General features: G+C 37.9%; 1 long non-coding RNA gene across 1 annotated transcript in view; it reads left to right on the forward strand.

Moving 5' to 3' along the window:
- LOC131936236 (uncharacterized) overlaps nucleotides 1-26,455 on the forward strand; it is a 97,024-nt gene that overhangs the window by 42,421 nt on the left and 28,148 nt on the right. Inside the window, exon 2 of the long non-coding RNA XR_009386033.1 lies at nucleotides 12,492-12,517. This is a non-coding gene — a long non-coding RNA (uncharacterized LOC131936236). The remainder of the gene's footprint in view (nucleotides 1-12,491; nucleotides 12,518-26,455) is intronic.

Raw genomic sequence — 26,455 nt, forward strand, 5'->3', positions numbered from 1 at the left:
ATATTTCATACATAAATGGATGGCTTTCCCCGAGCACGGGAAATATTAGCCAAAACATGATGCCGTTTGTTTACATACTCAACTTGGGAGCGGAACAAAAAGATTGATGAGGGGAATTTGAAATGATTTTTTTTTCTGTTTGTTATTGCAAGACCTGGACTGTGCCCGTACTCTCTCATTCCCGCCCTCCCGACCCCGCCCTACTTTTGGTCGTATACCTTTTCAGTCTCCAAGGACTATTCGACACCAAGTTTTCCATCAAATCTTCTTATTTACTGACAATGTTACAATCCCTGGCCATATTCTTCCATCAAATTCTTTTCACATTTCGAATGATCTACTTCACGATATTGTTAGTCACATTTTTAGTTTATTTTAGTTGGTTTTTTTCATTTTCTAGCGAAGTCTTGAGTTTTATGTTTTCTATCGAAGTCTTGAGTTTTATGTTTTCTAGCGAAGTCTTGAGTTTTATGAAGGTGTGTTTGTGATGAGGTAAGATTTAAATACAGGTACTAGATAGACGACAGGTAGAACGATAGCATAGGTCAGCTAGACATTGGTCAAGCAGAACCAATAGAAATGCAGTGCAACGAACTGACCGGAGACGTGAGACGGTCAGCTGACCAATGAAACGTCAGTTGGGAGTGGGGAAATAGATCGCGTTAGCAGTTGGTCATCGGCGCGTATAAAGAGTATTCAAGTGTTAGTTAACATTTGGATAGAGATAGTGGATTTAAACAGCCTGGTCTCGAAAGCTGTTATAGTTGCTAGGAGAAAGTTGAGACAGTAGAAGTAGTGCGTCGTAGAGTAGAGTAGTAGTAGGAAATTGATCGTGTACATATAAATAAACAATAATACATATCGAATTGGATTTGTGATTTCACACACTGTGTCAGGCTACAGAAGGGTCGATCCCCGAACTAGAATAGTTTACTTGTTCATTACGGAATATATATATAATATATATATATATATATATATATATATATATATATATATATATATATATATATATACACATAACCACCACCACAGTGTCAGTGTTTTAAGCCCCATGTACACTCTCAGAACTGTAGGTAGTCGATAGACTGCCAGTTAGCCCTCCTGCATGTAATCGTATGTGAGGTACGGACTGGTCAGAGTTATCGTAGGACGTATTGAAGCTATCAATACCCAACCCTTCACCCTTGCTTTAATTAACCTTTGACCTTATATTATCCCTATGATTGTATAAATTCCTTACCCATACGTTCATTGAAATCATACCCCTGGACCTAACGAGAAAAACTATTGGGGTAAAAGACCACCACACTATTGTATTGCCCTATCTGTCGTTTGACAAAAGCTGTATTTCTGAAGCACTAAACACAAAGACCACACGTACGGACACTATCAACAGCTCTGGCAGCTGTAATACTACACGCAGCTGTTACAGCTCCCTAACTAGAGCAGGCCGGATGTAGCCGTCTGTCCTTGTCAGACTGCTAGAGTAAGATTTAGGTGATCGAAAAATCGAAATGTTCTTTACACCAATGTACTAGACTCAAGGGCGGATAAACCAAGGTTTGTTTTATTTTTAATTTTCAATTTTTTTGTTGGTTTTTTACTTTCTCATATACGGAGAATAGAGGAAGTATTGCATTCTTGCAAAAAATCGAAAGACGTTTTAGACCTCTCTGAGCTGGTAAAACTAAATTTTGCAATTTTGTCTGTATGTCAGTGTGTGTATGTGACTCTGTGAACACGATAACTTGAGTACCGTTACAGCTAGGTTGAAGAAATTTAATATATAAGTATTACATCGCATTTGTAGCTCCACTTCAACTTTTAGGCGATTTCCGATAACCGGAAGTAGAATTTATTCTACTTTCGGTTTTTCAAAAGCGTATAATTTAAGTAATGTTTCTGATAGACGAAATTTCACACATAAGTAAAAGATCTAATTACCTGTTTTCTGTCAAATTTTGAGTAATTTCCGGAGACCGGAAGTAGTACTTTACACTATTTTCTATTTCTCAAAAACGCATTTTAATTTATAAATACTATTATACACACCTGTTCATTTAGTGGGAATTCTTTTTTTTAATACTAGATTTTATTCTATTTTCAAAACTTTAAGTAATTAAAATGGATTAAAAATCATGTCTCTATCCCGAGTAGTGTTATTAGTAAGTTTTGGGAAGATCACACCCGGTTTATTTTAGCGGCAGCGTAAACTATCTGTAGCTACACCAACTAGATAAAAACAAAGACAGCTACTACAGCCATTTACGATTTTTAAAAAATGTAATATATTAAAAGACAAAAGGCGTCAAAAGTTAAAACATCCAATTCTCCATATCCTCCACCCTGCTTCCTAACGGAGCCCATTACAATCCAGCAACTCTTCGCCTCGGTTTCACCAAGATCCACATCCACCTGGTCAGTCGTCACGTGCTTTCCCCACCTTTTGTTGTAGGCTCAGCTTACAGGAGACTCTCCGATATCTCCAAGAGACTCTCCGATATCTCCAAGAGACTCTCCGATATCTCCAAGAGACTCCGATATCTCCAAGAGACTCTCCGATATCTCCAAGAGACTCTCCGATATCTCCAAGACTCTCCGATATCTCCAAGAGACGCTCCGATATCTCCAAGACTCTCCTATATCTCCAAGAGACTCTCCGATATCTCCAAGACTCTTCGATATCTCCAAGAGACTCTCCGATATCTCCTAGAGACTCTCCGATATCTCCAATAGACTCTGATATCTCCAAGAGACTCTCCGATATCTCCAAGAAACTCTCCGATATCTCCAAGAGACTCTCCGATATCTCCAAGAGACTCTCCGATATCTCCAAGAGACTCTCCGATATCTACAAGAGACTCTCCGATATCTCTAAGAGCCAGCCACGTCTCAGCATTGCCTGCATTATTCGGTGCCTGCAAGATTTGAAATCCCTGTTAACTCCGGTAGAACAAACACAACCCCGTCTTTGTTTCAAGCGGTGGATCAGGTTTTTCTAGTGCACGATTTATATGGGAGGGATTCGTTTGTGGAGAGTCAGGGAAAATGTATTAGGATCATATATTTTTTTTGTAGTTGGGTTTAATATAACAAACAGAATTGGCATCTGTGATTTAAAGTATAGGAGTCTATATATATATATATATATATATATATATATATATATATATATATATATATATATATATATATATATGTATATATGTGTATGTGTGTATATATATATATATATATATATATATATATATATATATATATATATATATATATATATATATATATATACATATATAACTGTGTGTGTGTGTGTGCATTTGTGTGCGTGAGTTGGCTAATATATTAATATATTTTAATTGATATTGATCAAAACAATAAAAGTCTAACTCTGTTTATTAATTAATTTAATGAACGAATGTATTAGTATAATTATTATCTGTCACTCGCGCTATTCTGGAATAATTTTGAAAATCACAGGCAATAAACTCCTCGCATCAAAGACGGGCTTTAACCTAAAGATTTGATCCGGGAAGATGTCGCTTGTTGACATTTAGGACATCAAAGACGGACCGCCGGGGATGCTGGGGACGGTGCAAATTAAAATATAAACTCTGGACATCAAAGTGAACGCGGCGTCTTGTAATCTTACGGCACCAGGTTGATCACCCCCACCCCCCACCCCGCTCTCACCTGTAGTTCTTACGGCATGTTTGTGTTTCTACAAGAGCGTGTTACATTTTATTGCAATCATAATTAGTTCTCATCTCTATCTCTCTTTAAAGATATATATATATATATATATATATATATATATATATATATATATATATATATATATATATATATATAATATATATATATATATATGTGTGTGTGTGTATATATATATATAATTCACTCTAATGTATAAATGATACATCAGCTAATCAACCCTTCAACACCTGCCTGATTTACCTGTCGTCTTCTCACAGCTACTAGAATTTGGACAGTTTTGTTTTAGAACATTTCAACAGTAATTTAAAAGCATGACATTATACTAGCATTGTCTGAGTGTAGCGCTCTCATTATCTTAATTAAAATGACGTCTTTTCCTTGTCGTTGATTTTAAACGAAATCACTTTTTAAATTATTATTTATTTTTAAAGAGTTCTTCTTTCTTTCGGTCAAATACACACGGGCTTAGCACACTGCCTTTAATAACAGACAACAGAAACGAAACTTGTAGCCAGTCAAGATTTCCTTGAATTCAGTTGAAAAAGAAACTGCAGCAAGGAAGGAAATAAAGAATGCAAACTCCTTGCGGCGATGTGTTTTTTTTTTCTACCTCGCCGAGCAACATAAAGCAGGTTCAGATTTATAAAAAAAAAGTTTTATTTCATCTCATTAATTTCGTAACACAATAAGTTTTTTTTTCTTCTGTTACACAACTGCTAATGGGAGATGTTAAAAACAAAACCAGTAAAAAAAAAATTACGTTTTTTTTTTTCTTCTGGTGAATCCAGTGAAAGCCACGATGTTGAATTTTAAAACAAAAACATGAAATAAAATAGTTTGAGTGTAGCGTAAACATAGTTTTGTACCGCTAGAAGATGTTTTAAACTTGTTTACATAATCTCGAAACTTTATTTCATTATGTGTTCGCCTTTTGAAGCCTGTTCCTGTGGTTAGATTTTGTTAACTTGTTTCATCTTCATCGTCTAATTCCGTTCGTGCTCAAGACACACGGGGCAGATGAAGTAGAGTTCATCTGTTTCAATGACGTCGATATATTTCGGGACGGTGTGGTTAGTACTATGTCTAGTCGCCTTTGTTTTCTTAACGGGCGTCAGTTGCTCATCAGAGCTAGAAGGACTCATGGACGTTCAATAGATTCAAGTTCTACCATCAAATTTTACTTTGGTTTTCTAGAAGTTATTTTTTTTTAAGTCGAAATCAGAGTTTAGTGGACGTGAATTTTTAAAATTTGTCTTCGAATTACTTGAACACAGTGAGCAAACAACTCTCTGACCTTGAGATCAATAGTTTAATCAGTGATGTAATTAATTTTTTTCCCCTCTCTCTCGTACCGTTGCACAGTTCGAGTTGACCAATTTTCGAGTTGAGTCCAATTTTGGCAGCCAACTGCAAGAAATTTTCCGAATGAGTAGATTGTCTTTTTCTTTCTTTTGCCAACTGCAAGAAATTTTTCGAACGAGTAGATTGTCTTTTTTATCCTTTCTGTTTGCCAACTGCAGAAAATTTGCCGAGAGAGGATATTTTCTATTTTTATTTCTTTTTTTTTTTCTCTGTTTTTTCTTTTTTTTTTAACAAATTACAAGAATTACTGCGAGTAATTTATTACAGGAAAGAATAAAAGTACCTTTTAGGCAAACAGCAAAAATATTAGCTTCAATTTTATGCAGAGGAACACACCAATAAATCTCCTAAATACATCATACAGACACCAATAACATCAGGATGTACTTTAATCATTCGCCACTTCAATAAAAACAAAAAAACGGTCGCACAGAGTACCATATCCATGGCAACAAAAAAAAAATCTAGGTCACAGTGCCACCATGCCTCCCCCAGCTGTCACTTCTAAGTGTCAAATTCATATTTAATGACCAGGAAGTGGGCGTGGCCTGCGTTAGGAAAGTTAAAAAGTTTGAACTTTTAAAAGAAAGGGATTCAAACACGTGTCTCATCTACAAAGAAAAGCAAAAATAAATCAATAATAAAAGCTGCACCTTATTGTTTTTTTTGTAATAGTTTTTTTTTGTTAATTGTAACTTTTATTTTTTATTTTTTTTTGTTGAAAAATTGTAATTGGTAAAAATTTAAAAAAAAGTGTAATAGTTTTTTTTTTTTAATTTTTAAATTATTTAAAAAAAAAATGTAATAGTTTTAAAAAAATTGTAATAGTTTTTAAAAAAAATTGGTAATAGTTTTTAAAAAAATTGCTGAAAATTACACGAAAAAGAATTAAAATATGCAAGTAAGCTAATGTGACTAATGATGTTACTTAATGATTTAGTTAATGAGCCAGTTAATGAGTCAGCAGATGTCTGATTGACGATGAAATAGAGGCTGACGCAACCTACACCGTGGTTTAGATGGTAATTTATGGCCATACGTCATCTCCTATCTAGTGTCAGGTTTATATGATGATTATGTGAACTTTGATGACGGAGCTCAGATGCCTGGCTAGATTATGTTTATGTCATTGTATGCTGAGGATATGGGTCGCATGGGGAGAGTGTGTGTGTGTGTGGGGGGGGGGGTGATTCTGGGGCTATCCTTATCAGCAGGATAATCCTTCGCTTATCCTTAGCAGATGGGGAATCTAAAAGACAAGCCGGTGATGTAGAATAGATGAGAATAATCCGATGCGGTGTTGGGGACTGACGAATATCAACATCTCCATTGTCATGTGGGGGGGGGGGGGGGAATGGGAAGGTGGGCACAGCTTACACAAAGGTGATACAATCTAAGCATCGAAAAGTGACTTCACCGTGATGAAATTGATGAGAGAAGGTAAGGAGTGACCGAAACATGTTTTATAATTAATTCCGACAAGGACACACAGTCTCATGGTTTGAAACGATGTAAATAAAACACACACTGAAAAACTATTCTCTCTTTAATGATGCTATTCGATACAAAAATAAATGTCTAGATATCTTGAATTACATTTACCTAAATTGTGAGGTAAATAAAAGAAATCATCAGTATAAACAAAATGCTTGTATACTTAATCCATACAGTGGATCGCAAAATCAAATTAATGTTGTAAAAACTTTAAAAACCTGATTGTATCACCAAACTTAAAACATGTGTGTCACCGCCCTTAAAACCGGTGTGTGTCACCAACCTTGAAACCTGTATCACCAACCTTAAAACCTGCGTGTATCACCAACCTTAAAACCTATGTATCACCAACCTTAAAACCTATGTATCACCAACCTTAAAACCTGCGTGTATCACCAACCTTAAAACCTATGTATCACCAACCTTAAAACCTGTGTGTATCACCAACCTTAAAACCTATGTATCACCAACCTTAAATCCTGTGTGTATCACCAACCTTGAAACCTGTATCACCAACCTTAAAACCTGTGTGTATCACCAACCTGCTACACACGACTCACACATTTCCTCGCGCGTGAATCAACTTCCCACGCACTTAGTTTTTTATATCCCCCCCCCCCCCTCATCACTACCACCCCCTCAGCCACACCCTCACCCCCCGCACTTGGTTTCTTAAACTCCTCCACACCCCATCTTCACACACCCATCTTCACACCCAATCCCTAGACCCATGCCCAGGGCCCTACTACAATGGTTTTGATAGCACGTCCCCTCAGCCCCCACCCCCACCCTTAGGATAACGTAAAAAACAAACAAATCTATCCTGTTACATTTAAACGAAGACTTGCTCAATAAATAATGAAGATCTAACTCCGAGTGAGGCCTTGTTCATAAAAAAAACGTTTGAAATGGAAGGCCAGAGCTTTGATAGCTTGAGCTGTCTCTATTCTTGTGGTTAAGTGTGGTGGGTTGGTGGTGACACAGCTAGGTGGTGGGTGGTCATGGTGGTGATACAACTAGGTGGTGAGAGGACCTGTTGGTGACCTAACTAGTTAGAGGACCTGTTGGTGACCTAACTAGTTAGTGAGAGGACCTGTTGGTGACCTAACAAACTAGTGAGAGGACCTGTTGGTGACCTAACTAGTTAGTTAGAGGACCTGTTGGTGACCTAACTAGTTAGTGAGAGGACCTGTTGGTGACCTAACTAGTTAGTGAGAGGAACTGTTGGTGACCTAACAAACTAGTGAGAGGACCTATTGGTGACCTAACTAGTTAGTGAGAGGAACTGTTGGTGACCTAACAAAATAGTGAGAGGACCTGTTGGTGACCTAACTAGTGAGAGGACCTGTTGGTGACCTAACTAGTTAGTGAGAGGACTTGTTGGTGACCTAACTAGTTAGTGAGAGGAACTGTTGGTGACCTAACTAGTTAGTGAGAGGACATGTTGGTGACCTAACTAGTGAGAGGACCTGTTGGTGACCTAACTAGTTAGTGAGAGGACCTGTTGGTGACCTAACTAGTTAGTGAGAGGACTTGTTGGTGACCTAACTAGTTAGTGAGAGGACTTGTTGGTGACCTAACTAGTTAGTGAGAGGAACTGTTGGTGACCTAACTAGTTAGTGAGAGGACCTGTTGGTGACCTAACTAGTTAGTGAGAGGAACTGTTGGTGACCTAACTAGTTAGTGAGAGGACCTGTTGGTGACCTAACTAGTTAGTGAGAGGACCTGTTGGTGACCTAACTAGTTAGTGAGAGGAACTGTTGGTGACCTAACTAGTTAGTGAGAGGACCTGTTGGTGACCTAACTAGTTAGTGAGAGGAACTGTTGGTGACCTAACTAGTTAGTGAGAGGACCTGTTGGTGACCTAACTAGTTAGTGAGAGGACCTGTTGGTGACCTAACTAGTTAGTGAGAGGACTTGTTGATGAGTTAACTAGTTAGTGAGAGGACCTGTTGGTGACCTTTGTACATCACCAGGAACCATGATTTTGATACTTCTAGACTCTGATTAAATGCATTAATTAATAAGGGCATCGCGTTAAGATTAGTGTGCCCAGATTACACTGCTAAAAAAATTGATAAAGCTGAAGCCTGCTTAAACTTATTCACGAGACGGTGAAATAATAAATTGTCTATTTTATGTTGAGTTCTGCCAGCGTTTTGTGAGCGCATGTATAATCTAGTTTTGATGTCATAAAATTAGATCAGACCAAAATATGTTTAAAAATATCTTTTTTTTTTAAAGTCAACTTCAGTTAAAAGACTATAAAGTAATACTCGTGACTTCTAAGTGAGGTTAATAATTGGTATTATAAACAAACATTTAAATGTAATTTAAGGTTTAGAAAATTTGAACAAAATGATGCAAAATTATAAGGTGGCCTTTATAAAACGGCCTTTATAAAATGGCAATTTTAACAAAAAAGTGGCCTTCATAAAATGGCACTTCTAGCAAAAGGGTGGCCTTTACAAAAAGGCACTTTTAACAAAAAGTGGCCTTTACAAAATGGCACTTTTAACAAAAAGTCGACCTTTACAAAAAGGCACTTTTAACAAAAAGTCGACCTTTACAAAATGGCACTTTTAACAAAAAGTCGACCTTTACAAAATGGCACTTTTAACAAAAAGTCGACCTTTACAAAATGGCGCCCGTAAAAAAAATGGCGGCCCATATCACAATTACAGGTTAGTTTTCCAAAGGCAGGCCTGTCGATATCAGACTTGAATCCAGGCGAAATCCACTGGGCCAAGCAATGCCTGGCAATTCAAAGAACTAGAATAGCCGGGAAGAAAACGGTTCGTGCGAGCGTGCGGGCAATTTTAGTTTGTTCTCGGTATTTTGTTTCTCCCGTCAGTAAACAGCTGTTAGGGCCTGGGCTATAAATAGCTTTTGATTGACTCTGTTTGTGTGTGGGGAAAGTGTTTCATGGGAGGAATGTGTGGGGATGTTTTGGTTTGTGTGTGTGTGTATGTATGTGCGTGTATGTGTGCGTGTGCGTGAGAGTGAGTGAGAGAAACCATGGTATGTGTGTTAGAAAGAAACTGCTTATGTGTATGTGTGTATGGGCTATTGACTTTGGAAATGTAATGAACGACATTTCGAATGTATCAGTATGAAAAGTTTGATTTTACACCGATAAGTATATTTTGCAAAACAAAATAAATTATAAACCATGTATCTCATTTAAAAAAAAAGTTACAAAATGTCTCAGGATCTAATATAATAATCATAAAAAATAGCTCAGACAAAATTTTAGGCATACAAATATTGACAAAAATCTACTGTCAATCGGCTGAACATTTGAGCGTCCGCAGCACACATTGACAGCAACTATTTTAAAGTTGTATGTAGAGGATAAAATATAATAAACATTTTCTACGGGCAAAAATTGACTTAACTTCTCTCAGATATGACAGGAAATATGATAAAAACTTACAATTACATGTGAACACATATTATATTTATATAGGCCTATGCAATATATATATATATATATATATATATATATATATATATATATATATATATATATATATACATATATATAATATATATGTATGCATATATATGTATATATTAAATATATATGTATGTATATATATGTATATATATATATATGTATATATATATATATATATATATATATATATATATATATATATATATATATATATATATATATATCGTCTAGAGCTGACTATAATAATGATAAAGAATGGCCATTAACAAGTCTAGCACAGACTTTACCAGCAGTATCAAGTCACTCTAGACCCTATTTGTTTCCATTACTCGCTGCCCGTTACCCAGAACCTCCTATATATCAACTCGAAAATTACTTCTCACTCTAAATCTCCACCACGCTGTAATGGTAAAGATACACAAATCAACCGCGCGCACTTACCTCCCTTTACAGCAAAGGTTGACATTATTAATGAGCAATTATCTCCCCTTTCCCCCGCTAATTCCGCTGGTTGTCTCCCACTAGTGCCACAAATAGAGACATAAACCACCATGTAAATAAATAGCGCAACTTGCCACGGGCCATCCCCCCTCCCTGACCAAACACTAAAAACATATAATTGTTGTATTGATCCCAGTGCGTATACCGCAATGCTTAAGGACAACTCTGGAAAGCAATATCCCTATGTATTGCCTCCCTTGTTAGCGTGATGTTGAACAAAGATGTCTGAACTCTCTAAGCCAGATCAATCAGGGACTCCAGCTAGAGCTATGGCTGCAGCCAGAAGATTCTCTTTGTTCCCCGTCTTTAATGTAACCCCGTTCCGTCTTTCTTCATATTGGATTAAAGACGCGAAAATGAGAGTTAAATTACTTTACAATTTCACCAAGGACGGTAACCTAGACAGAAACGTAAGGAGGGGACGTAATCTGGGAAACAGAATTAGGCGGGATAGAAATGTAAATGTGTTTAGCCGATTGAATTAAAATTACAACACGCGGGCGAAGGTTTCTGGCAAAGCGAATGGACAAAAGAAATTTAGATAAATCTGGACAAACTTTACTTAGGGCAGGACGTCACCAGGTGCAGCAATAAAAGCTTTTTAATTGCATCTCAATCTTGATCTCATGTATGGACGTTCAGTCCGCTATCGAAAAGATATAAGTATGTATATATATATATATATATATATATATATATATATATATATATATATATATATATATATATATATATATATATATATATATATATATATATATATATATAAAGCAATAGAGTAATAAAGTGAATCTTTCGAAAAAGGCAGTCCATAGAGCAGACAAAGTCGATTTCGCGTGTTTCTTTGAGCGCAGCATATGAAGGGATAGTATGTTATGCACTATGCTCAGACGTCTGTACTCTCACTAGCAACAGTGAGGTACGCGACAGGCTTGTGTGGACTAGGGGCGTCCTAAGGACTCGTTCCCAGGAACCGAAATTTAGACTTTTTGCTATCATGAATTCAACTAAGAAGCTAAAGTTTAATTAAAATTTTAAAGTTTAATTAGACGCTGTCCTTTAAAAATTGTATTGCTCCAACAGTCTTAATGTTGAATAAACTGCACAATAACAAGCTTTCAAAACAATATTGTAGTCCTACGTTCAAATCTATCTACCTCTCATCTCAAAACTGCACCCCCACCCCATCCCCAGCATAAAAACTTTGACAAAATCACGCAGGCATTGATTCTTTATTAACGAAATACGCCAAAGCTCTTTCGGGCACGATATTTTTTTTTCTTTCTTTCTACGGATATACACAGCCATATTTTCTCTCCAATCTAGACACCTACAATTTTTTTTTGCCAATCTAATCTGAGATTTTTTTGTTGTTGTTATCCCGCATGTGTGTGACATCTGACAGATGCCGGTGACATGTGGCCTGACATGCGATGTCACATTTCTGTGTGTCACGCCAAACATTTATACCCAGTTCATCCATCAGCCACTTCAGAGAAACACAACCGAAAAAAAAATTGAAAAAAATAACAAATTGATTTTTTTTATAAAAGACGACTTCAGAAGGAAAGTTTAGACATAATTATGCGATGAATATTAAGTAAATGCAATCAAATATCTTTTTTTTTTTTTTTTTTTTAAATAAAATCTTGGTTCGAATATAATTAGGACGGAGTATATTTAAAAGCAATTTCTAGAAAAATGAATATTATTTTATTTTAATTTTTTTTCCTCATAGCCTTTTATGTAGCAACGTTTAGAATCTCACGTCATGTTTGTATAAATAAATATAATTTATTTTCAAACCATTTTCAACTTTTAAAAATATTGTAGTTGCAGGGAGATAACTGAAAAAAATTATTGGGGAAAACCAACATGAAATTTGAACAATCAAAAAACTAAAACCCAAATATTTTATACGAAACTAAATTTGACATTTTTTTATCTTTTGTTACAGGTTGTTGTGATTTGCTAAAGATTCAGGTAAATATGCGTGTACTGATTTTTGTTTTGTATACACACGCTGTAAAGTATATACAACAATCACCTCATAAAGTTCAGAAACCAAAAAAATAATTTCAATCGGCTGATGTCTACCAAAGTCTGAGGTTTTAAATAAAGTTGCTTAAATAATACGTAAATTTGTAATTAGACGTTTTGTATTAGATCAGGGTCGGCGTGGTCAAGTCGGTAAAGCTCATGGTTGCTAAACCGAAAAGGGACAGCCACTCTTCTAGGAGAGACAAATCGAAAATTAAAACGGCTGCCTTGTAGTTTGTTCTTGGTTGGACAAAGGCTATGGAAGCAAATCCAAAAAGAAAAGCAGGCTGAAATCGGAGTCAATGGCCTCAATGGCGCATAACCAGTTGACACGTAACGCTTAATTGTGTTGGAGGCGTGGTCGAGTCGGCAAAAAGGTCATGGTTGATAAATTCGCACAAAGTCTCGAGTTCAAACCCACTGGCAGATCAATCTCGATCCCCTTCAAAACTAATAATTAAGAACGAAGAAGAAGAAGAAAGAAGTATTAGATCTATGTATGAGTAAACCATCTTAAATGAATTTAAGTAGTTTACAAGTAAGAAAGAAATATTACTAATGTAAATCCGTATCAGTCCTCACAAGCCGATGATGAAAACCGTAATACTAAAGCGAACATGCAAGACAAACTGACGCTGTAAATTACATGTCTAAGTCGGGGAAAAAAAAAATAATACGAGTGTGGGTGTTAGGTCTTTGACATACTGTGAACAAGTATCAAGGATTTGTACTGGTACCTGTGCTTAAGACGCTAACCCTGAACATGTTCTTGGGACATGTGCCAGACGCTTACTTGAGACTTGTATTTCAAACATGTCCCAGGACACTGACCAAGATAAATTTCATTGTGAAAGTGTTTTTTTTAAATATTAAGACTAGCTATTGTCTCCATTCTTACCCAAACCTATTCTTTACAAAAATATTATGACCAGGTTATAAAACACATTCTTAATCAAGCTCTTCAAAAACACTAAGACTAGACTACATTCTTACCAACACAACCTTTACAAAAACCTTAAAACTATTAAGTTTTAGACTACATTTGTACTCAAACACATTCTCTACTAAAGTATTATGGCGTGTTGGCTATAGACCACATTACAATTTTAACCGAACCACACCCTCTACAAAAACAATAGGACTAGTTAGTTGTAGACTACATTCTCACCCAAACACTTTGTTTACTGTTTTCTTTTCAACACCCGTAGTTAAAAAAACAATTTAAAACAAATAGCTGATGTAGTTGATGTGGCAGAAAATATACTAACGAGGGCATTGTTCTTTGTACTTATATTCTTCGGCCAGCGGTCCATTATCTATTGTAACCTCCTACATTATCTATTGTAGCCTCCTCCAAAATCTATTGTAGCCTCCTACATTATCTATTGAAGCCTCCATTATCTATTGTAGCCTCCTACATTATCTATTGAAGCCTCCATTATCTATTGTAGCCTCCTACATTATCTATTGAAGCCTCCATTATCTATTGTAGCCTCCTACATTATCTATTGTAGCCTACTCCCCTATCTATTGTAGCCTTCTACATTATCTATTGTAGCCTCCTACATTATCTATTGTAGCCTCCTACATTATCTATTGTAGCCTCCTACATTATCTATTGTAGCCTCCATTATCTATTGTAGCCTCCTACATTATCTATTGTAGCCTCCTCCATTATCTATTGTAGCCTACATTATCTATTGTAGCCTCCTACATTATCTATTGTAGCCTCCTCCATTATCTATTGTAGCCTACATTATCTATTGTAGCCTCCTACATTATCTATTGTAGCCTCCTACATTATCTATTGTAGCCTCCTCCATTATCTATTGTAGCCTACATTATCTATTGTAGCCTCCTACATTATCTATTGTAGCCTCCTACATTATCTATTGTAGCCTCCTCCATTATCTATTGTAGCCTACATTATCTATTGTAGCCTCCTACATTATCTATTGTAGCCTCCTACATTATCTATTGTAGCCTCCTACATTATCTATTGTAGCCTCCTACATTATCTATTGTAGCCTCCTACATTATCTATTGTAGCCTCCTACATTATCTATTGTAGCCTCCTACATTATCTATTGTAGCCTCCTACATTATCTATTGTAGCCTCCTATATTATCTATTGTAGCCTCCTCCATTATCTATTGTAGCCTCCTACATTATCTATTGTAGCCTCCTACATTATCTATTGTAGCCTCCTCCATTATCTATTGTAGCCTCCTACATTATCTATTGTAGCCTACATTATCTATTGTAGCCTCCTACATTATCTATTGTAGCCTCCTACATTATCTATTGTAACCTCCTACATTATCTATTGTAGCCTCCTACATTATCTATTGTAGCCTCCTACATTATCTATTGTAGCCTCCTACATTATCTATTGTAACCTCCATTATCTATTGTAACCTCCATTATCTATTGTAGCCTACATTATCTATTGTAGCCTCCTACAGTATCTATTGAAGCCTCCTACATTATCTATTGTAGCCTCCTACATTATCTATTGTAGCCTCCTCCATTATCTACTGTAGCCTCCTACATTATCTATTGTAGCCTCCTACATTATCTATTGTAGCCTCCTACATTATCTATTGTAGCCTCCATTATCTATTGTAGCCTACATTATCTATTGTAGCCTCCTACAGTATCTATTGAAGCCTCCTACATTATCAATTGTAGCCTCCTACATTATCTATTGTAGCCTCCTCCATTATCTACTGTAGCCTCCTACATTATCTATTGTAGCCTCCTACATTATCTATTGTAGCCTCCTACATTATCTATTGTAGCCTACTCCCCTATCTATTGTAGCCTCCTACATTATCTATTGTAGCCTCCTCCATTATCTATTTGTAGCCTACATTATCTATTGTAGCCTACTCCCCTATCTATTGTAGCCTCCTACATTATCTATTGTAGCCTCCTCCATTATCTATTGTAACCTCCTACATTATCTATTGTAGCCTCCTACATTATCTATTGTAGCCTCCTCCATTATCTATTGTAGCCTCCTACATTATCTATTGTAGCCTCCTACATTATCTATTGTAGCCTCCTACATTATCTATTGTAGCCTACATTATCTATTGTAGCCTCCATTATCTATTGTAGCCTCCTCCATTATCTATTGTAGCCTACATTATCTATTGTAGCCTCCATTATCTATTGTAGCCTCCTCCATTATCTATTGTAGCCTCCTACATTATCTATTGTAGCCTCCTCCATTATCTATTGTAGCCTACATTATCTATTGTAGCCTCCTACATTATCTATTGTAGCCTCCTACATTATCTATTGTAGCCTCCTACATTATCTATTGTAGCCTCCATTATCTATTGTAGCCTACATTATCTATTGTAGCCTCCTACATTATCTATTCTAGCCTTCTACATTATCTATTGTAGCCTCCTACATTATCTATTGTAGCCTCCTACATTATCTATTGTAGCCTCCTACATTATCTATTGTAGCCTCCTACATTATCTATTGTAGCCTCCTCCATTATCTATTCTAGCCTCCTACATTATCTATTGTAGCCTCCTACATTATCTATTGTAGCCTACATTATCTATTGTAGCCTCCTACATTATCTATTCTAGCCTCCTACATTATCTATTGTAGCCTCCTACATTATCTATTGTAGCCTCCTACATTATCTATTGTAGCCTCCTACATTATCTATTGTAGCCTCCTACATTATCTATTGTAGCCTCCTACATTATCTATTGTAGCCTCCTACATTATCTATTGTAGCCTACATTATCTATTGTAGCCTCCTCCATTATCTATTGTAGCCTCCTCCATTATCTATTGTAGCCTCCTACATTATCTATTGTAGCCTCCTACATTATCTATTGTAGCCTCCTACATTATCTATTGTAGCCTCCTACATTATCTATTGTAGCCTCCTCCATTATCTATTGTAGCCTCCTCCATTATCTATTGTAGCCTCCTACATTATCTATTGTAGCCTCCTACATTATCTATTGTAGCCTCCTACATTATCTATTGTAGCCTCCTACATTATCTATTGTAGCCTCCTACATTATCTATTCTAGCCTCCTACATTATCTATTGTAGCCTCCTCCATTATCTATTGTAGCCTACATTATCTATTGTAGCCTCCTACATTATCTATTGTAGCCTCCTACATTATCTATTGTAGCCTCCTACATTATCTATTGTAGCCTCCATTATCTATTGTAGCCTACATTATCTATTGTAGCCTCCTACATTATCTATTGTAGCCTCCATCATTATCTATTCTAGCCTTCTCCATTATGTTTATCATCAAGACTTGGGCCATTATTTCCCAAATTTGTATTTCCATACCCCCCCCCCCCCCCCCCCGAAATTTTCCTCCTGTCCGCCCCTCGCCTTAGGAGATTGTGTTTAGAGAGATAATTTCATTAGTCTGAGCCGAATAGGGTTTCTTCTTTCCGTAATCTCTAACCTATCGAGACAATGCTCTACCCCCCCCCTACCCCTTACAGACCCCCCTCCCCTCTCTCTCCGTACCCCTTGGGCCATTCCTGACTATGACAAGACATTTTCTAATTGTGTAAGTGTAGCCTCGATCTCGACGACTAATAATGACGTCAGGCGCACTGACGTCACATGTTGTTTTTTTTATGGTGACGCGGATCGATAATTATATAACAGTAAATTAATCGTATTAAAATTATGAACGAATCATCAAGTCAAATTAACGCAATTATCCCCCCGCCTCAACTCTCTGTCCAGATACCCAAACGGTCCCTACCATTTTACCATCTGACTGTCGCCCATGGCTGTCTAATCTTATTCAAATTTCAGAAGACACGTTAACAAATTAATTTAGATAAAATGACTTGAACTACAAATTAAGAAAATACGTTCTCGGAAGTTTTATTTTTATATTTCGCCATCTCATTAATCTGAATTAAATTATAAATCAATTATCAACGCACTCATTAATTCAATTAGGCTCAGTGAAAAAAGTACTTGAATTACATTTTTATGAAAAATGAGTTTAGACGTGCAATACATTTGATTTTTTTCACCCAAGTGGTTGAATTTAATAAAAATGCTTAAAAATAAGAGATAAAAAGAAACGTCGAACTCATTTTTTCTTAAAACTTTAAAATTACACCAATATACTTTTTTCCACTGAGTACTTCTTACTTTCTCATTTATTCCTAATATTTTTTCTCAAAACTACACAGCTCATCATCATGGAGAAAGAAGTCGTACTTTTACGATGACCCTTAAACATATGGTATCTTACGGTTAAATTACCCACCTCACCACACCCACCTCATCACCCACCTAACCACCACCTCATCACCGACCTCTTCACCCACCTCACCACATCCACTTCACCACCCACCTCACCACCCACCTCATTACCCACCTCACCACATCCACCTCACCACCCACCTCACCACACCCACCTCACCACCCACCTCACCACCCACCTCACCACCCACCTCACCACCCACCTCACCACACCCACCTCACCAATTACCTCACCACACCCACCTCACCAATTACCTCACCACACCCACCTCACCACCCCACCCCCCCATCACCCATCAACCCCCTAGCGCCACCCTACCGGAAGTTGATTCTCCGCCAAGAACAGAAAACTCTTGCAGCAGATGTAAATTATTTATGTCGGTGATAGTTGACCCGTGTGCTTCACTTGAAAACATGGACGGTGTGAGCTTGTGCGAGTTTCTGAGTTGACGTCTCTTTCACAAGGTGCCGTCTCTAAATCGACGTCTTTATCATATGGTACCGTCTCTAAGTTGACGTCTCTTTCATATGGTGCCGTCTGTTGACGTCTCTTTTACATGGTGCCGTCTCTAAGTTGACGTCTCTTTCACAAGATGCCGTCTCTGAGTTGACGTCTCTTTCACATAGTGCCGTCTCAGTTTGCTGGAAAACTGCGTTGGTGCTAGAAGACTGGGCTTTCTGCATGTTGGCCATGTACTGTTTTCTTGCAAACATCAAATTTTTGGAAACATCAAATTATCCAAAATAACATTTTCTTGCAAACATCAAGTTGGCTTAAGTATTGTTTTTTTTACAAACATCGAGTTTTGGAAACATCAAGTTATCCAAAATGATATTTTTTTTCCAAAAATCAAGTTATCTAAAGTATTATTTTCTTGCAAACATCAAGTTATCTAGGGTACTGTTTTCTTGCTATCATCAAGCAATCCAAAGTACTATTTTCTAGCACACACAAGGTCATTCAGAGTACTAATTTCTTGCAAAACATCAAATTATCCACAAAACTATTTATTTTAAAATATCAAGTTATCCGGAGTACTGCTTTCTTGGAAACATCGTTTTTTCTAAGTACTGTTTTCTTAATCAAGTTATCCAAAGTGCTTTGATCTCTTCCACTGACTTTTAAATCTACAGTTAGCGAAGAATCACATTTCAGACACATCAAGTATTTTAAAGAACATATTTGATACGCTACTCTATTATCCAAAGAACAGGTTATAGAAACATACAGTTGCGTGGGCTATCTGTTTAACAAAATGTACATCTAATTATTATTCTAATTGTTAATTAACATTACCAAATCATTCACAGCAGCGCTAAATACAGGGATAATGTTACGGCATTAGGTATACTTCATGCTGTCATAATCAGGGATAATTGGGCGACCTTTATAAAATACATTTTTTTTTACACTCGCTCTACCTCCCCTAACACCCAGATCTGTCTAGTGAGGCTCACGCAATCTTGTAGTGTATCACGTGGTCATGGAGATGCATCACGTGTCTAGCGTCCATCAGGGTGATATAAATAGATCATTTAGGGGAGAATGAAATCAAGACTACACGAGACAGAGCTGGGATAGCGAATACTGGGATAGTGAGCAGGATATGGGAATACTGGGATAGTAAGAAGGATATGGGAATACTGGGATAGTAAGAAGGATATGGGAATACTGGGATAGTAAGAAGGATATGGGAATACTGGGATAGTATGAAGGATATGGGAATACTGGGATAGTGAGCAGGATATGGGAATACTGGGATAGTAAGAAGGATATGGGAATACTAGGATAGTAAGAAGGATATGGGAATACTGGGATAGTAAGAAGGATATGGGAATACTGGGATAGTAAGAAGGATATGGGAATACTGGGATAGTAAGAAGGATATTGGGAATACTGGGATAGTATGAAGGATATGGGAATACTGGGATCGTAAGAAGGATATGGGAATACTGGGATAGTAAGAAGGATATGGGAATACTAGGATAGTAAGAAGGATATGGGAATACTGGGATAGTAAGAAGGATATGGGAATACTGGGATAGACAGCAGGATATGCGAATACTGGGATAGTGGGTAGGATATGGGAATACTGGGATAGTGGGTAGAATATGGGAATACTGGGATAGTGGGTAGAATATGGGAATACTGGGATAGTGAGCAGGATATGGGAATATTGGGATAGACAGCAGGATAAGGAAATTATCATAGGACATCGAGTAGGACTATTGAATACTAGGACATAGAGCAGGACAAGTGAATATCCGCATGCTTGTTGGCACTGCTGATGATCTAGACCTATTCACCTTGTACGGCTACAATCACGTTGCCATGTCACTTGAGCTTTTCATAATATACTGTCATGCAGTTGTGTCATCTGGCCATTACTGTCATATAGTCAGCTTGTCATGTAATCTTGGCCACTAGTCATTGTAATCTTGGCAACTTATCACTGTAATCATGGCCATTATGTCATATCATCTTGGCCTAAACTATCATCTTGGCCAGTCATCTTTACCATAATGGCCATCTTGTCGTAAGGTATCACGAAGCCAACCTTTGCCATTACTGTAAAACTTGTCATAAAATAAAAATTCAAATTTTCATTTTCACAAAAGACATTACTTTTAAAGAAAAAAAAAATAAAAAAAACTTCAGAATTTAATTAAACATAAAAACCAATTAAAAATGGCCGTCCCATTCTTTATGCTGTTGTTTCTGGAAAGTTCTTTCTACGGTTTCTGTGCGGTATTTGATATGGATTACCTGAAGGAAAAACCAGACAAAAACCCACAAATCATTCTCAAACCCTGACGACTTGGACGGACACCGGAAGCCCATTTTCTCACGGCTCGCTTCGTCGTTTCGTATTCTTCCGTGGCCGCTCGTCAACTCTCGGCAAACATCGTCAATCAACCCGCTTCAAGTCGGCCATTACGTTGCTATTTTTAGACACAAGAGGGCGTTTTTTTTCGGAATGAGCTGCGTCGGGTTCGGCCTCAACTGAGTATTAGTGTTGCGGGATACAAATGAATTCTGGGATTGCGGCAATTCAAAATTATGGTGGCCGGTTTTTTGTGTTTGACAGAAGCTTGACAAGGGGTCAAGAAAAATGGCGGGCCGTAACTTTAGATTGATAATTAAAACTGAACAGCGGACGAGCTTTAATGAGGGTGTAAATTATGATCTGGAGAAACAAACGACAAATCCGGGCATCTTGGCGCGGGGCGAAGGGAGGTAACTCGATAGTCGGAGAAAGTAAATCATTATCAGTTGTCTGTTCTTGGTGATATTTTAACCCAGCTAATGAGCTTCTGATCGTGTTAATTGCGAGTTAGAGCTTTTTAAACAGCTTTGAGTCATGTGACCGCATGTCATTATTTGTGTATGAGCCTGACATCTTGTCAATCTCGGATTATCTCCCCTCCCGTAATGGATCACCACTTACTCCAGGTCATTTGCTCACCTGTCGGGTGATCACCTTTCTCCATGGATCACCTCCACTCATCACTGTATCTCTGTCACTTCTCCTCCCCAACTTCGATCTCCCCGCATATACCTCCCCACATATATCTCCCCACATATATATTTCCACATATATCTCCCCACATATATATTTCCACATATATCTCCCCATATATATTTCCACATATATATCCCGACATATATCTCCCCACATATATATCCCCACATATATCTCCCCACGTACATCTCCCCACTTTTATCTCCCGACATATATCTCCCCACACTATACCTACATTTTCCCCCACATCTAAACTCCCACATACCTACCTCCCCACACTTACCGTGCTATCCCCACATTACCCCGCAGCTCAACACCTCACAACTACCTCCCCATTCAAGTGCTACCCACACATATCCCAACAAGACATTATCCATTCCCACATTCCCCCCACAGTTGAACTCCTCACATATCTACCTCCCCACACAAGTATTACCCACACTTATCCCCACAAGACAACCCCCCCCCCCCCCCCACAGTTGAACATATCCCCACATTTCACGAGAAGCAAATCTTTTTACAGCACATCAACAATATAACAATAGCAACAATAGCAATTAATTTACACCTCGTTTGGGCACACAAATCAATGACATTTCACCTTACCAATCACTGCCTATACACTCACAAAATGCAAGAAAATTAAACACATTACTTTAAAAATATAACTAAATTTATCGAAAGATGACAAATAATTTAGAAACGCGTTGCATATTCTAAATTATAATTTATCCCGAATTGTATCTCAATTGAATTTAGATTTTTTTAAAGGAAATAATAGATTAAAAAAAAACTTTCATGTTTAGCTGTTGAGGATTAGAACCCACGGTTATCAGCTGCTACCTTGGAAGTTTAACTATTTTCACGATCAAGGGACGCACCAGTTATCGATTTTTTCCCCACCCGCTTCTAATTTGTGTTCAATGGAGCGTGTCCATAATTGTTTGAAGCCTTAGTTTTACGGGGAGGGGAAAAAATAATTCTTGCTTGAATTGGAACGTTACAATTTTTTTAAAAATCACTTTATAAAAATAATGTGTGTGTGTGGGGGGGGGGGGAGAGTTAATGACCTCTGACCCTTAAGTAACTGTTGAGATTCTTGTATAAAGATGAACGAACTTGACAACAAATGTCTCCCAAGGTGAGTGCTTCGTAATGTCATTGGCTAAACGTACCCGGCTGTCAAAAAGCAAGCAGGGAATATATCTTTCAGTTAAAGCAATCTATCGATTAAATGGATAAGTTGTGAACCGGTTTTAGATATGATTTTATTCGAAAATTTGACATCTAGTAAAGCTTGTGTACATTAACTTATCGTCATTCACGTCTTTTACAACAAAATGTCTAGACATATTTCTTTTCGCCAGTTTTAATAGCTATTCTATCACCGTTTATAAACAAAGTCACCCACCCCTCTCACCAGCTTAGCACAAAGGACCCCCCCCGCATCCCCACCCTTTCTTCTACTCTACAATCACTCAAACTCAGATTATAAATACAATAGTATTATGACTTACAAAACACGCATTAATTAAAGTAAACTTGTATCATTTGTGTGTGTCGCATCTTTTACTTTATATCAACTATCATTTACCTTTCCTTATCTTAACCTACATCTACTCTCTATAAATTAACCATCATTTATTTTACTATATAAAAACCATCTTTAACTCTCCTATTTATCAACCTACATTTATCCTGCTATATATCAACCATCATTTACCTTGCCATATATCTACCATAATTTATTTTGATATTTATCAAACATCATTTACCTTGCTATAATATATCAACCAATACTTACCCTCCTATATAACTAATAGCATTTACCCAACGATATATCAACCAACATTCTACCCCCCCCCCCCCCCCGATATATCAACCATCTGAAGCTACCCTAATTTTTCAAACTTACGTCACGTGTCAAGTTGGCGAGAGATAGTTTCTGGACGCGTATTTTTTAAAAAAAAAAAACTTGGACCAGGCGCCATCTTGAGTCTCCATCTCTTATTATAGGTACACATAGTTACCCGGATGTGGGGAAAAAAAACTCCCGGGGAAAGTCAGGAGAAGAAAATGAATTTCTCCCAAGCCGCGAACATAGTCAAGTAAAATTACGTAGGACGAAGATTATTTTTACTTGCGTCTTTGGTATGTGAATAATTGACAGCTGGCTTGGTGTCCGGATATTAGTTTGTCATGATCTTACTGACAGATGGGTGTCATATAGGTTCACGTGGGTGGCACTGCTTTCAAAGGTACCGCTCTGAGTGACGTTGATGATGTGTGAGAATAGAGAAGAACTGGGTAAAGGTGTTCTAGTTTAGTGCACAGAAGTACTTGAGTACTTGTATGTCATATTTATACTTTGTTATGTTTGTCATACATAGCGGTATTCTACTGTGGTATAATGATGCTTATAATACTGGTGTCTGTAATTCATTAATATATTTTACATATTCGACCTCTATACATATTAAGTACTTAGAGTAAGGTACCCTTAGAGTGAAGTAGAGTTCATTTGTTTATGTGATCTAGCCATGCTAGGAGTTGGGTTAGGGTTAGGGGTAGACTAAGGGACATCAGCATTATGACCAACCGCCTTTACTTTACTGAACGTTGGTTAGGTACCCATCAGAGCTGGGTAGGCTCAGGAAAACCCTAACTCGAGCCAGGGATCCGAACTCGATACTTTCAGCAAACTGTTTAGCGCATCACCATTCTACCACACCGTTCCTTGTGTACATAATATAGGTTTGGTATTTTCTTAAATAAATATTTTAAAACTATCATTTGAGTTTGGTTATGAAGAACTTATTGTAAAACTACGGTAGCGCATTCATTAGGGTCTAAAGCTGACGATATTTCTAGAACAATACTCTAGTACCTTCATTAGGGTCTGAAGCTGAGGATAATTCTAGAACAAAGCTCGTCCAGGCGAGTCAACCAGGTCAGGTTCTCTTGTAGTGTGAGTACATTGTTCTCTGGGGTGCTAGGGTGTAAATCGCATCACCCCAGGTGAACGATGTCTATAAATTGCCCGCCCTCTAAAACTCGTGCAAGAATTTATGACCTTACAATCGTGAGAAATTTCCCTGTTCAATTAAAGGGGCGTAAGTCTGCACTTTTCTAGATTGATTAAATACATCAAGACTGCTCCGGTGTAGACATGAAAAAACACCCATGTTTTTTTTACCCCACCAGATTTTAGTAAGTAGATTTTGTTCATTAGACGTATGTGTATATAAAGCTTATTGATGCTACTGGGAATTTTTTATTTAGTCTTGTAGTAAGAACCAGACCATGTTTTCATTATTTATGTCTACACTGTTTTCTAGCCTAAGAAATTATAAGTGGGTCAGCACGCTCTGTCCATATGATCAACCTGTCTGATCAACCTGTCTGATCAACCTGTCTGATCAACCTGTCTGATCAACCTGTCTGATCAACCTGTCTCATCAACCTGTCTGATCAACCTGTCTGATCAACCTGTCTGATCAACCTGTCTGATCAACCTGTCTCATCAACCTGTCTCATCAACCTGTCTCATCAACCTGTCTCATCAACCTGTCTCATCAACGTGTCTCATCAACCTGTCTCATCAACGTGTCTCATCAACCTGTCTCATCAACGTGTCTCATCAACCTGTCTCATCAACCTGTCTCATCAACCTGTCTCATCAACCTGTCTGATCAACCTGTCTCATCAACCTGTCTCATCAACCTGTCTCATCAACCTGTCTCATCAACCTGTCTCATCAACCTGTCTCATCAACCTGTCCGTCTGATCAACCTGACTCATCAACCTGTCTGATCAACCTGTCTGATCAACCTGTCTCATCAACCTGTCTCATCAACCTGTCTCATCAACCTGTCTCATCAACCTGTCTCATCAACCTGTCCGTCTCATCAACCTGACTCATCAACCTGTCTGATCAACCTGTCTGATCAACCTGTCCGTCTGATCAACCTGTCCGTCTGATCAACCTGACTCATCAACCTGTCTGATCAACCTGTCTGATCAACCTGTCTCATCAACCTGTCTCATCAACCTGTCTCATCAACCTGTCTCATCAACCTGTCTCATCAACCTGTCCGTCTCATCAACCTGACTCATCAACCTGTCTGATCAACCTGTCTGATCAACCTGTCCGTCTGATCAACCTGTCCGTCTCATCAACCTGTCTCATCAACCTGTCTCATCAACCTGTCCGTCTCATCAACCTGACTCATCAACCTGTCTGATCAACCTGTCTGATCAACCTGTCCGTCTGATCAACCTGTCCGTCTCATCAACCTGTCCGTCTGATCAACCTGTCCGTCTGATCAACCTGTCCGTCTGATCAACCTGTCTCATCAACCTGTCCGTCTGATCAACCTGTCCGTCTGATCAACCTGTCTCATCAACCTGTCCGTCTGATCAACCTGTCCGTCTGATCAACCTGTCCGTCTGATCAACCTGTCTCATCAACCTGTCCGTCTGATCAACCTGTCCGTCTGATCAACCTGTCCGTCTCATCAACCTGTCCGTCTGATCAACCTGTCCGTCTGATCAACCTGTCCGTCTGATCAACCTGTCTCATCAACCTGTCCGTCTGATCAACCTGTCCGTCTGATCAACCTGTCCGTCTGATCAACCTGTCTGATCAACCTGTCTGATCAACCTGTCTCATCAACCTGTCCGTCTGATTCATCACGTCTGCCAGTGTAAGTGATCTCCTACGCTTGAAGTTTAATTAAGAGATCGTACGATTTCTTTCTCGTGTCATACGCCAACTCATTTCACTAGACATACGTCTATACTCCCTAAACCAGACTCTCTATGTGTTTGTTTGTTTGTATGTTTGTGTGTATGTTTGTAGTTCCTCCATCTAGATACCCCAATGTATATTTTTATAAAAAAAAAACCCCTCTGACGTTAATATTAAAATCCCGGCCCGGGCCTGGGGCCTGAGACACGGCAGGGGTGGACGGTACCCTCACACGTATCTCTGGCACTGACAGAATTCCCCGGGGAAGGGGAGGAGAGGGAGGGGGGGAATCCAATAGTTGCTCTATTTGATTTTTGT

The sequence above is a fragment of the Physella acuta genome, unplaced genomic scaffold (genome assembly GCF_028476545.2).
Source record: "Physella acuta isolate Inbredline_101_S28 unplaced genomic scaffold, ASM2847654v3 ptg000172l, whole genome shotgun sequence".
NCBI lineage: Eukaryota > Metazoa > Mollusca > Gastropoda > Physidae > Physella > Physella acuta.